At 44.2% G+C, this 10,000-nt stretch overlaps 2 protein-coding genes across 2 annotated transcripts in view; both read left to right on the forward strand.

Annotated features, from left to right (window-relative positions):
* tcf12 (transcription factor 12) overlaps positions 1-4,007 on the forward strand; it is a gene marked incomplete in the record, with an annotated part of 174,323 nt that extends 170,316 nt beyond the window's left edge. Inside the window, 1 exon segment of the mRNA XM_062523919.1 lies at positions 192-4,007.
* A 4,556-nt stretch (positions 4,008-8,563) lies between these two features.
* Positions 8,564-10,000, forward strand: part of cgnl1 (cingulin-like 1) — a 59,482-nt gene continuing 58,045 nt past the window's right edge. Inside the window, exon 1 of the mRNA XM_062524613.1 lies at positions 8,564-8,694. The gene's annotated coding sequence lies outside the window, so the exon portion shown is untranslated. The remainder of the gene's footprint in view (positions 8,695-10,000) is intronic.

Genomic DNA, 10,000 nt, shown 5'->3' on the forward strand with positions numbered 1-10,000 from the left:
AGAGACATCAAATCGCAATCTGTCAGAAAAGGTTGCAATTAGATTATTTTCCCCCAAATTGTGCAGCCCTGTAAGACATAACAGTTAAGCGACATGTGGAGCAGCTGGAGAGACGGACGCCCCAGCACAAGCCCTGTAGCCCACCACCCCTGCAGTGTGGCGTGTGTAACCCCTCTTCTTGTCTCCTACAGATCAAAGACGGTGCGGATCAAGTGTGTAAGATGGCAGTGGTGACATTGCTTCCCACCGGCCGGCAGGACTCCCAGCTTGTGACACAGATTCGAAGAGACACATCACTTGAAGCGAGATTTAAAAAAAGAAGAAGAAGAAGAAGAAAAAAACAGAAAAGCGAATAAAAGAAAAGTAATCCCTACGCGGTGGAGAGGACTAAACTGGCCAGTGTCCAGACTCCCCCGGATGCAGACAGAATCTCAGCCCCACAGAAGAAGAAACCCATTTTTAAAAAAAAGAAAAGAAAAGAAGAAAAAAAAACAACAACTTTGAATGACAGAAAGCCCAAGACTTTAGCACATACCGGTGTCTGTGTGCAGAGTGTCACATCTGACCAATCAGAGACTGTCTCCATTGTCTAACCCCGCCCCCACCCGACCCCCACCCCACCCCACCCTTCGGGAAGCAGCCTTGTGCCTAAACTGAATTTGACGAATGCATTGTAACAGCAATTATTCTTGTTTATTTGTTTTGTTTATCATTTCATTTGTTGTCTTTTTTCTATTTATTATGTTACTGAGCTATAAAGTCTATGCTTAAAGGGAAAGTTACGACATTGCTTTGAGAGGCCGATGACGTTTCAGTTGATCTACAGTTTGCCAGGGACCGAGCAAAGCTAGCGGTGTTAGCGATGTTAGCACTCTCGCCTCTTTCGTCTGAGCTGAGTTCAGTGAAGCCATGAAGATCATGAGATTAATATATATTTTAGCCCATTCAGATCAAATAATTTATGTTCTCAGAAAGAATTGGCACCACCAGATGCTCAAAGATTCTCAATGATGGAAAAAAAAAACAAAAGTGTTTCTTTGTTTCTTGATTTTGTTTTTTTAGATAATATATTATTTATATTTGTATAGTACACAAATGTCAAACCAAAACTACCTATGTACTCATTTCAGCTCAGACTGTGTCCAGCAAAAAGGCACTAGAGAGGAATCGCAGGAGTGCACACAGAGGTCACGGCAAAGGTCAAAGGTCAAAGGTCAGGAAGCGGCTGGTTTCTGCATCAGTAGAGAAGGATGGCAAACTCTAGCTTTCCTGAAAGGTCAAGCGTGGGCTGTTAGCCAGACGTGTTCCCCACCACGGACTGTTCACACTCAGAGAGCCAACAAGCGTGACAGAGAGATAGAGAAAGAAAAAGAAAGAAAGAGAGTGAGAGAGAGAGAGCACAAGCATTCAGCATTAAATGACACCAGATAGCGGCATATATATGTCCTAATCTGGGCCAAACACAGGCCAGAAGTGGCCCAGATATGTTTCGGACTCGCCTGCTGTCCAGGCCATGCATTCCCTGCCAGGTCTCTTCAGTGTCTTAAGGAGCGGCGGAGGAGGGTTGGGTCTTTCCCGCCTTTTTTCCTCCGTAGAGAGTTAGCATGAAAACAACAGCTCACCCTGAAGATAGTTGGTTTTCTTAGCCCAGTTTCTGATGAGGAGTTCTGGAGGCGTGGCTAGCCATGACATAAACATCCAGAACTCTTCAGTTGAAACTATGGCAACCATGGAGATTGCTTTGAGAGGCAGTAGATTAACAGACAAAAAACTGAAGTAATAAAAGAAAAAGAAAAAAACATTTAAAAAAAATTCAACGAAGACCACATCATCTGGCCTGAGTTCAAGTTTTACATTATTTTTGTCTTTCTGTCTAGTAATACAGTACAATTAACAATTCCAAAAAAATCATACAAAAAATCATTACTCAAAATAACCGTGTCATATGTTTATTTGTAATATATGTATACAAAGCATTTCTTTAGGCTTCACTCTACAGCGTTGTTACATTGAGTGTAATTTAGCCAAGGGAGATTCTAAGTTATTTAGAATGCCTCCTTAGCCCCACCCCCACTTCAGCAGCAGAAATGGCTGATGGGAAATGTAGGCGTTGTAGTCAGAGTTGAACAGAAGCCCCATCAGTCCTGGTGACCAGAAGAACAACAAGCAGCTCTAGAGGGCACTCAGTCTCATCACTCCTCTCCCATTTACACTGTTGTTTTTTTAAGCTTTTGGTGTGTGTGTGTGTGTGTGTGTGTGTGTGTGTGTGTGTGTGTGTGTGTGTGTGTGTGTGTGTGTGTGTGTGTGTGTGTGTGTGTGTGTGTGTGTGTGTGTGTGTGTACGTACGTGTGTGTGTATGTGTGTGTGTGCTGTACATTCTCTGGCTTTCAATGCTCTATCTCTGTTTGAGATCTCCTCAGTATCTTCCTTAACCTCCTGTCTTCCGATCGTCGTCCAACTGTCTGACAAGGCCCTCACAGCCCCACTAGGTTCCCCATAACACTGACTAGAACCGCAGTGATCTGTATCAGTTCTTCCAAAGCTCAGACTAGAACCACACAATGACCAGTTCTTCCATAGCACAGAAGAGAACCACAAAACATCTGATCATTTCATAGCACCGACTAGAATCCCTCAGCCACTGTAGCCTGTTATCTGATTGTATAGACTAGAACCACACAGCTATGGAGATACTGCTAAACAGAACCACATAAGAGCACAGCTGCTCACAAAACCACAAATCCGTTCTTACAAGTTCCCACTCGAACACTGAGACCAGAACCACCACACCATAGTTACCGGTACCCTCCTAGATCTGAGGCCACAACCACAAACACGACCACAGAAATACTGGTTCTCTTCTGTAGCAGACCACAACATCGCAGAACCACTCCTCAGAACTATATTTCTACACAGCAATCAATTAGCATAAGCCCCATGAAGATTCATGACGTTATCGTCCCATCAGTGTTTCCCCGTGTAGTGTTTGGCCTCGTTGAACTCTATATTTGAGAATGTGTGTCGCCTATCCCCTATCCCTGCTCAGTCAATAGTCAAACTGAAGTTGTGTCATTGCTTTTGCCATTTTCCAATTTGTTTATTTTATTTCCTTTTTTCTGCCATCTGTTTGTTTGTTTGTTTGTTTGTTGGCTAATGTTAGACTTTAATGTATTCCCAGATGCTTTCCCTCATGAGATATATATGACAAAAAGCTTAAAAAAAGAAAAAAAAACATTTGGCTTATTTTTCACTGTAGTTAGTCTTTTATACTATAATATTGTAAGAACATTTCTTGAATTCTAAATATTACTCTTTCTAGATTTTTGAAATCAAAAGTTTTGAGTAAAAAAGTTTCTTACTTTATTTTACTATATTAGATAGTAAAAGAAAACAAACAAAGTATGGTTCATTACCATAACCTATCAATTACCATAACCTATCGATTACTATCAGAAACAAACAGAAACAAAAACAATGAGGCGTAGCAGCATCTTAAGAACACAGTAGGATTGTAGCTCTGTGTAGGCAAGGACAGGGAGGTTCCGAGCTCAATGTTCTTAGAGGATGTTGTTCTAAGCGTCATGATCTCCACTGCAGTTGATGGTTGATGAGTGATTTGCACCCGCGGTGAAATGTGTAAGGTTTTGTTGTCAAATGCACATCTTTAAAGGACAAAAAAGAGAAACAAACTTAAAAATAATAACCACAAACCATGAACCAGCAGGAGAAGAGATGAAGAGTTGATATTTTCTGTCTCTGTAACAGGAAACACAACGTGTATATAACATGTAGCAATAAAGGTGCCATGTTTCTTAACTGAGACTGTACGTGCATTTGTTTCCCTTCACTACAACACCCGAGTCTTTGTTGGTGTTTAGTTTTGTGTGGTCTTGTACATGACTTTAGCTATACATGTCAAATCATGATTCTTTTTTTTTATTTCGTCAGAAATGTTGAGGAACTTGAATTCCATTTCCTTAGTAAGGTGGAACTACAATACAGTTGTTTGTTGAACAGACCCAGCGACACACACACACACACACACACACACACATAAATTAATCACTCTGTGCGAGAGTGTGTTTTATACGCTATTGTGTAATTCTGTTCTTGGACCATTGTAGTTTGTATGGAATATCACTATGGAAGATGCAGTATGTTTCTATTTTTTGTTAAGTGTGATAGCAGCATACTGTACGTGCAAGTGAACCCATCTTTCTCAAAGAAGTACACTGTATCTTTTGAGCCAAACTAAATAAAACATTGTGGTTGTATACGCAACATTAACTTCTGCTATGTGCAGTGCTGGCTGAAGATGGATTCAGGCTAATCAACAAAAGTTGTGTTTCTTTTGGAAATACACCCGTTCATATACCACATGAGTGGTCTGGTGATATGGTATTAACCCTTAAGAGTGTACCGTCACACCGGTGTGTTTGGAATGTTGGAAAATTAACATTCTAAAGAATATCTGGGTTCATTGAATTCTACATAGAATTTTAGAACGTTGAATTGTTGCGGAATAGAATCTTGTGTTAGAATGTTCAAAACCCACCCTTTTAAAGTTAATTGTGTGCAACATGCTTTGCCTGATATTTATGCAACATTTCAAAGCTTTAAGCAGAGGGTCTCCATCTTTGAGAAAAGAAAAGTTAATAACTACCATGCTGTCTTCTGAGTCCAAAATCATCCGCCATTGTCATTAACAGCAGAGAAGAACAAGAAAGAAACAGGGGAAAAAATCCACTTCAATTTAGATCCCTTATCAAAAAATTCTATAGGATTCCAATAGCAACATATATAGGATGCATTGTAGGAATCCTAGGATTTTGGTCACACAATCTGATTGAAATCCTTGATGAGGGCTGACTTCCTGGAGTGACAATGGTCACATGGTGTCCTCGTACAACAGTTCTGGGGGGTTGCGTTCTTATTAGCTGGTTCAGTTTGGGAGGTTTAGCTAATGCGAGTATTTTTGACCCTTGGGAGGGGACTGCACAAACATTGATGGTCTTCTTGGTAAAAAAAAAGGTTCCGATGCGAGAGAGGCTTTTCCTCCGGTATTCCCAGTCATCTGGCTACACTTCTGCACTGACATCATCACTGGCAAACCAATTAACGACTAACCTCATTCCCAGGAACGTTGAAGGCAGGAGAGAACATCTGCCACGTATTAGAGTTCCCTGTCTTACAGTAACTCCTTGCACAAGTGTGTGTGTGTGTGTGTGTGTGTGTGTGTGTGTGTGTGTGTGTGTGTGTGTGTGTGTGTGTGTGTGTGTGTGGGACAATTTCTCAACGTGTGACAGACAGGTCAGATCCGGGAATTAAAGCTGCTGTCTGTGCTGTGCAGGGGCCTGTGTGTGTGTGTGTGTGTGTGTGTGTGTGTGTGTGTGTGTGTGTCCGTGGCCACCCCGGTGTCTCGTGCGCTAGAAATCACGCCTGTCAGCCACCCAACCTGTAACAGCCCATCTAGATCAGGCCACACGGGTCCACAGTGCCGCCACCGCGAGACCTATCGTCTGTTTGTGGTCCCAGCTCTCCTGTTTAACGTAGATCAGCTGTCCTCCTCTCCTGGGCTCCGACGCCGTCCCTGGGTGTGTTTATTTGCTGTCACCGGGAGACGTGGACATGTTTCCTGTGAGCGCGCGGGGGACCACCGTGTAGCGCCGCCGACTTCCTGTGAGTCTGCTGAGGAGGCGTGTAGTAGGCCGGAACCACTAGCACTGCGCGCCAAAATCACGGAGGCCTCGCAACTTGGCGCTCGCGCCTGGAGAGGAATCAAGGGCTCTGCTGCCATTTGATGAAGCACAGACTCCATGTCTGTGGGTCTGTGGGCTGTATGTCTATCTGTATATTTGTGTCTCTGCAGCTGTTGCTCTAAGACGAAATATTGTCTTGCGCATTTAGCCATCAGGTTCACCAGATACGGGCCTCCCCTTAAGCCTGTTATGTTTCTCCCAGCAAACCGAATTCTTTGATCTGTCACAGATGAATTAAACTTTGGGTTTATAGTAGTACAGTAGGCTAACATAACGGGATGAGGAGGAGGAGGAGGAGGATGGTGTCTGATCATGAACGTGAGCTAATGAGCCAAACTACATACCACATTTCGCATAAAACTAGCGCGCACCACTGAGCATGCTCCGTGCGGTCGGCCCAACAGAGGGTCCATTGTGTGTGTGCGCTGCGGTAACCCAACCCTGCGCTGGGACCAGGAGATGAAACGCCCAAGACACTCCCTCACACCCATGGGCACACACAGAGAGGGAGAGTTAGTGTGTGTGTGTGTGTGTGTGTGTGTGTGTGTGTGTGTGTGTGTGTGTGTGTGTGAGAGAGAGAGAGACAGAGAGAGAGAGAGTTAGTGAGTAAGTGTGTGTGAGAGAGAGAGAGTTAGTTAGTGAGTGAGTGAGTGAGTGAGTGTGATAGAGAGACAGAGAGAGAGTTAGTTAGTGTGTGTGTTTGTGTGTGTGAGAGAGTTAGTTAGTGAGTGAGTGAGTGTGTGTGAGAGACAGACAGAGAGAGAGTTAGTTAGTGTGTGGGTGTGTGTGAGTGTAAGAGAGAGATTGCTGTATGGTGCCGTTAGGGAGTGCAGCTGCCCCCTCTAGACTCGTACCCTGATCAGAACCCTCAGCGTTGGGGAGAGTGAGGAGAGGAGAGTGGGGAGAGTGGGGAGAGGAGAGTGGGGAGAGGAGTGTGGGGAGAGTGGGGAGAGGAGAGTGGGGAGAGTGGGGGGGGGGAGGGGGTGAGTGGGGAGTGTGGGGAGAGTGGGGAGAGGAGAGGGGGTGAGTGGGGAGTGTGGGGAGAGTGGGGAGAGCGCGCCGTGGTGTGCGTGGAGAGCAGAGCTGCAGCAGGACTGACGCTGGACACATGACATGGCTGCTCAAATGCTGACTCAGCAACGCCAAGCTGAGAGGACACACTCTTACAAAAAGGGTTCTTGGGGTGCTATATACATAGAACCATGCAGCCTTTTAAGAACCCTTAGGGGTTCTTTTGACATGCTCCTCAAAATGGTTTAAAGAACCATTTAGGGGTTCCATATGAACCATGCAATATAACCATGTTTGGTTCTATATAGCACCTTGTTTGTGTAGTGTATACAGGCCTGATGGAGTTCAGGCGTGGTGCCTGAATTCAAGCTTGAGCTCGGCCATGTACGATGTCAAGAAACGCTATTCTCTATATTGACTTTGAATGTATTTGATCATTTCAGGCACAGATAATTTCCTGTCTTATCAGCCCTTTGTATAGTATGGATGCAATTGGGGTATACTGTACTTTTTAAATTGTAGGTTATTAAATGTATGCCCTTTTAAAAAAGGAAATATAAGCACTTATCATAATTTCTCCCCACATTGACACTGTCCATAAGAAGGCCAAGCAGAAGTCATACTTCCTAAGACAGCTAAGAAAGTTTAATCTGCCTAAGGAGCTGCTGACCACTTTCTACTCAGCGATCAACAAACAAGTCAATTAACCTGTTCTGCTCATCTACCTCATATCATGTGCACTTCAATATTACAGTTAGAATATTGTTATTAATACATTATCATTGCACTGAACTGCCTTGCACTATATTTATACTTAATCTAAAACCTCAGTTTATACTGATACTGCACTATTCCTCTTTCAATTGTATGTTGCATCCTGCATCTTGCCGGCTGTGCCAGTTGGGGTGTCCACAACCATGGTTACCTTGACAGGGACAACAAGGCCGCACACCCTCCGGACAATTACCCTATCCCACCCATAGCATCTATTTATTTGTAAATGTACATACTGTATTTATTCTTATACATAGCCTTAATGCCCTTATTCCATTCTTACTATTTGTTTTATGTTATTGTTGAGTGTTGTCCTTGAGAGCATCACATGCCTTGAGAGCATCGAGGATCGAGGATCGAGGATCGAGGAAGGATGATGTAAGATGTCCTATGTCCCGTCCTATGCATTATTCAAAATGTCCACCAGATGGCGACGTTGCTCTTGTTTCATTTGCAAATTGGGCGTTACCTTAATAAATGACCTACCGAATACCTCTGTCCTTGTCTCAGTTCAGATGATAGTGTGATATGACATCTCAAAATGAAAATGAACCACTTCAGTGTTAAAATAATATATTCAAAATATATGGAGTTGTCCAGGACCTGTAGGCTATGTTTTTTTTGGGTTTTTTTTGTCTGCATGTCAATCTCAGGTCTACAGGTTTAGTGTCTGATCTGTCAACCTCTGTCATCGGTTTGGAAAAGATTATAAGCCTTAACATTTTTGCTCTCTGAGTTTATATAACTAAGAGCTAATATCAGCCTGAATTTTTGATCCGATTTATTTTTTGAGTGACGGGCACACAGTGTTACCTGTTATACTAAAGGTCATAGACAGACATGCACACTGGTCGCAGATCAGAGCCAATCTTCATGCGACAGCAAGCGGCAGTAGAGTGGATCACTGGAGACTGGTCCAGGACCAGAGCGATTTGGAACATGAGGGCGGGCGGGGAGGGGCGTTTCTAAAAGGGGTGGGGCTTCCTGAGCGCCCCGCTCTCGGCCGATTCAAGGGAGTCGCAAAACAAGACTTGCAACAAGTGGCTTTGATACAATCTTGCAAGAACTATGGCTGTCTCTTGTGGTTTAAAAACTCTGGGATAATTTTACGCCGATCGCCAACGTCTTCACAGTTTCCCAGTCGCTGCAGGTAAGCGAAAAAAAAAAAGTTTTGCACTTTGAGAAGTTTTGTTTGCTTGCTTACAACACCACCATGATTTTGCCAAGCGTCAGTCAGTCAGAGCGTGGGAACTTTTTCGAGGCAGCAGCAGCAGCAGCGGTGGGCTAAACTTTGGAGTTTACTATTTCTCTGGCACACTCGAGGTAATAAACAACATTGCCGTTAGGTAGTGGGTTGGTAATAATTTACGCCCACGGCAAACACAACCCCAATACGCATGAGTGTGTAAACAGCAAACAGTCACTGGCTTGTCAGTAACCGACCAACCGCAAGGAGAACACCTGTTAGTTAGAGCATCTTGCCTGTAGCTAGCCTGCGCCAGTCTATGGTCGTCGTAGCTGGTTAGCTTGTTATTGTGACTGCTAAAGAACAAAGTTGAGCAACCACAGCGAAGAAGGATTGATTGGCGCCGTCAGACCTTCGAGTTTCAAGTGAAAACAACTGATGTCATTTCCCAGCGTAGGCTATGCGGGCCCTGAGACATCGCAATAGCCTAGGCTGTTGTTAAAACGAGGCAAATGGACTAACATCCCTGAAGTCAATCAAATACGTATGTTCCTAAAACATATTTGAAGAAATGTTGTCGGCATGGACTTCAACCAAATGTTGTTTTGCCATTGTGGCCCGTTGCAGTCTCCACTCTAGTGTGGCTAATGAGCTGAATAATACACGGCCCCAAGTGCTTACTGCAGATTGCGCGGATGTAATCAAGTTGACACATCAAAAGGAGCCGGCCTTACCTCCCGACACTAACTTTCATTAATCCTCTCTTACCCCTGTTCTTGTTTTTTAAGCTCGGATAAACTAACGAGTGTTTGTTTAGCATGTCACGGAGGTATGCAACTTCAGGGTTACTGCTTGATGGGAATTTCCGAAGTGTGGGTGACAGGCTGGTTTTACTGGTATGGTGGTGCCTCTATACCTTGGCATCAGAGTGTGTGCGTGTGCGTGTGCGTGTGCGTGTGTGTGTGTGTGTCTATCTGAGAATAGAGCAGGGGTCCCTCTGTTCGCCTGACGGAATACAGAGTTTAACAAAGGCGTTCCAAGCTTAGTCATGCCCAAACTACAGTCAAGGACCCTCTCACTGCTCCTCTCTCTCTCTCTCTCTCTCTCTCTCTCTCTCTCTCTCTCTCTCTCTCTCTCTCTCTCTCTCTCTCTCTCTCTCTCTCTCTCTCTCTCTCTCTCTCTCTCTCTCTCTCTCTCTCCCTCTCTCTATCCCTCTATCTTGTGCTGGGAGATCAAAGCACCTCCTGTGACATCCTGAGTCAGGCAGGGA

The sequence above is a fragment of the Sardina pilchardus genome, chromosome 21 (genome assembly GCF_963854185.1).
Source record: "Sardina pilchardus chromosome 21, fSarPil1.1, whole genome shotgun sequence".
In the NCBI taxonomy this organism is placed as follows: domain Eukaryota; kingdom Metazoa; phylum Chordata; class Actinopteri; order Clupeiformes; family Clupeidae; genus Sardina; species Sardina pilchardus.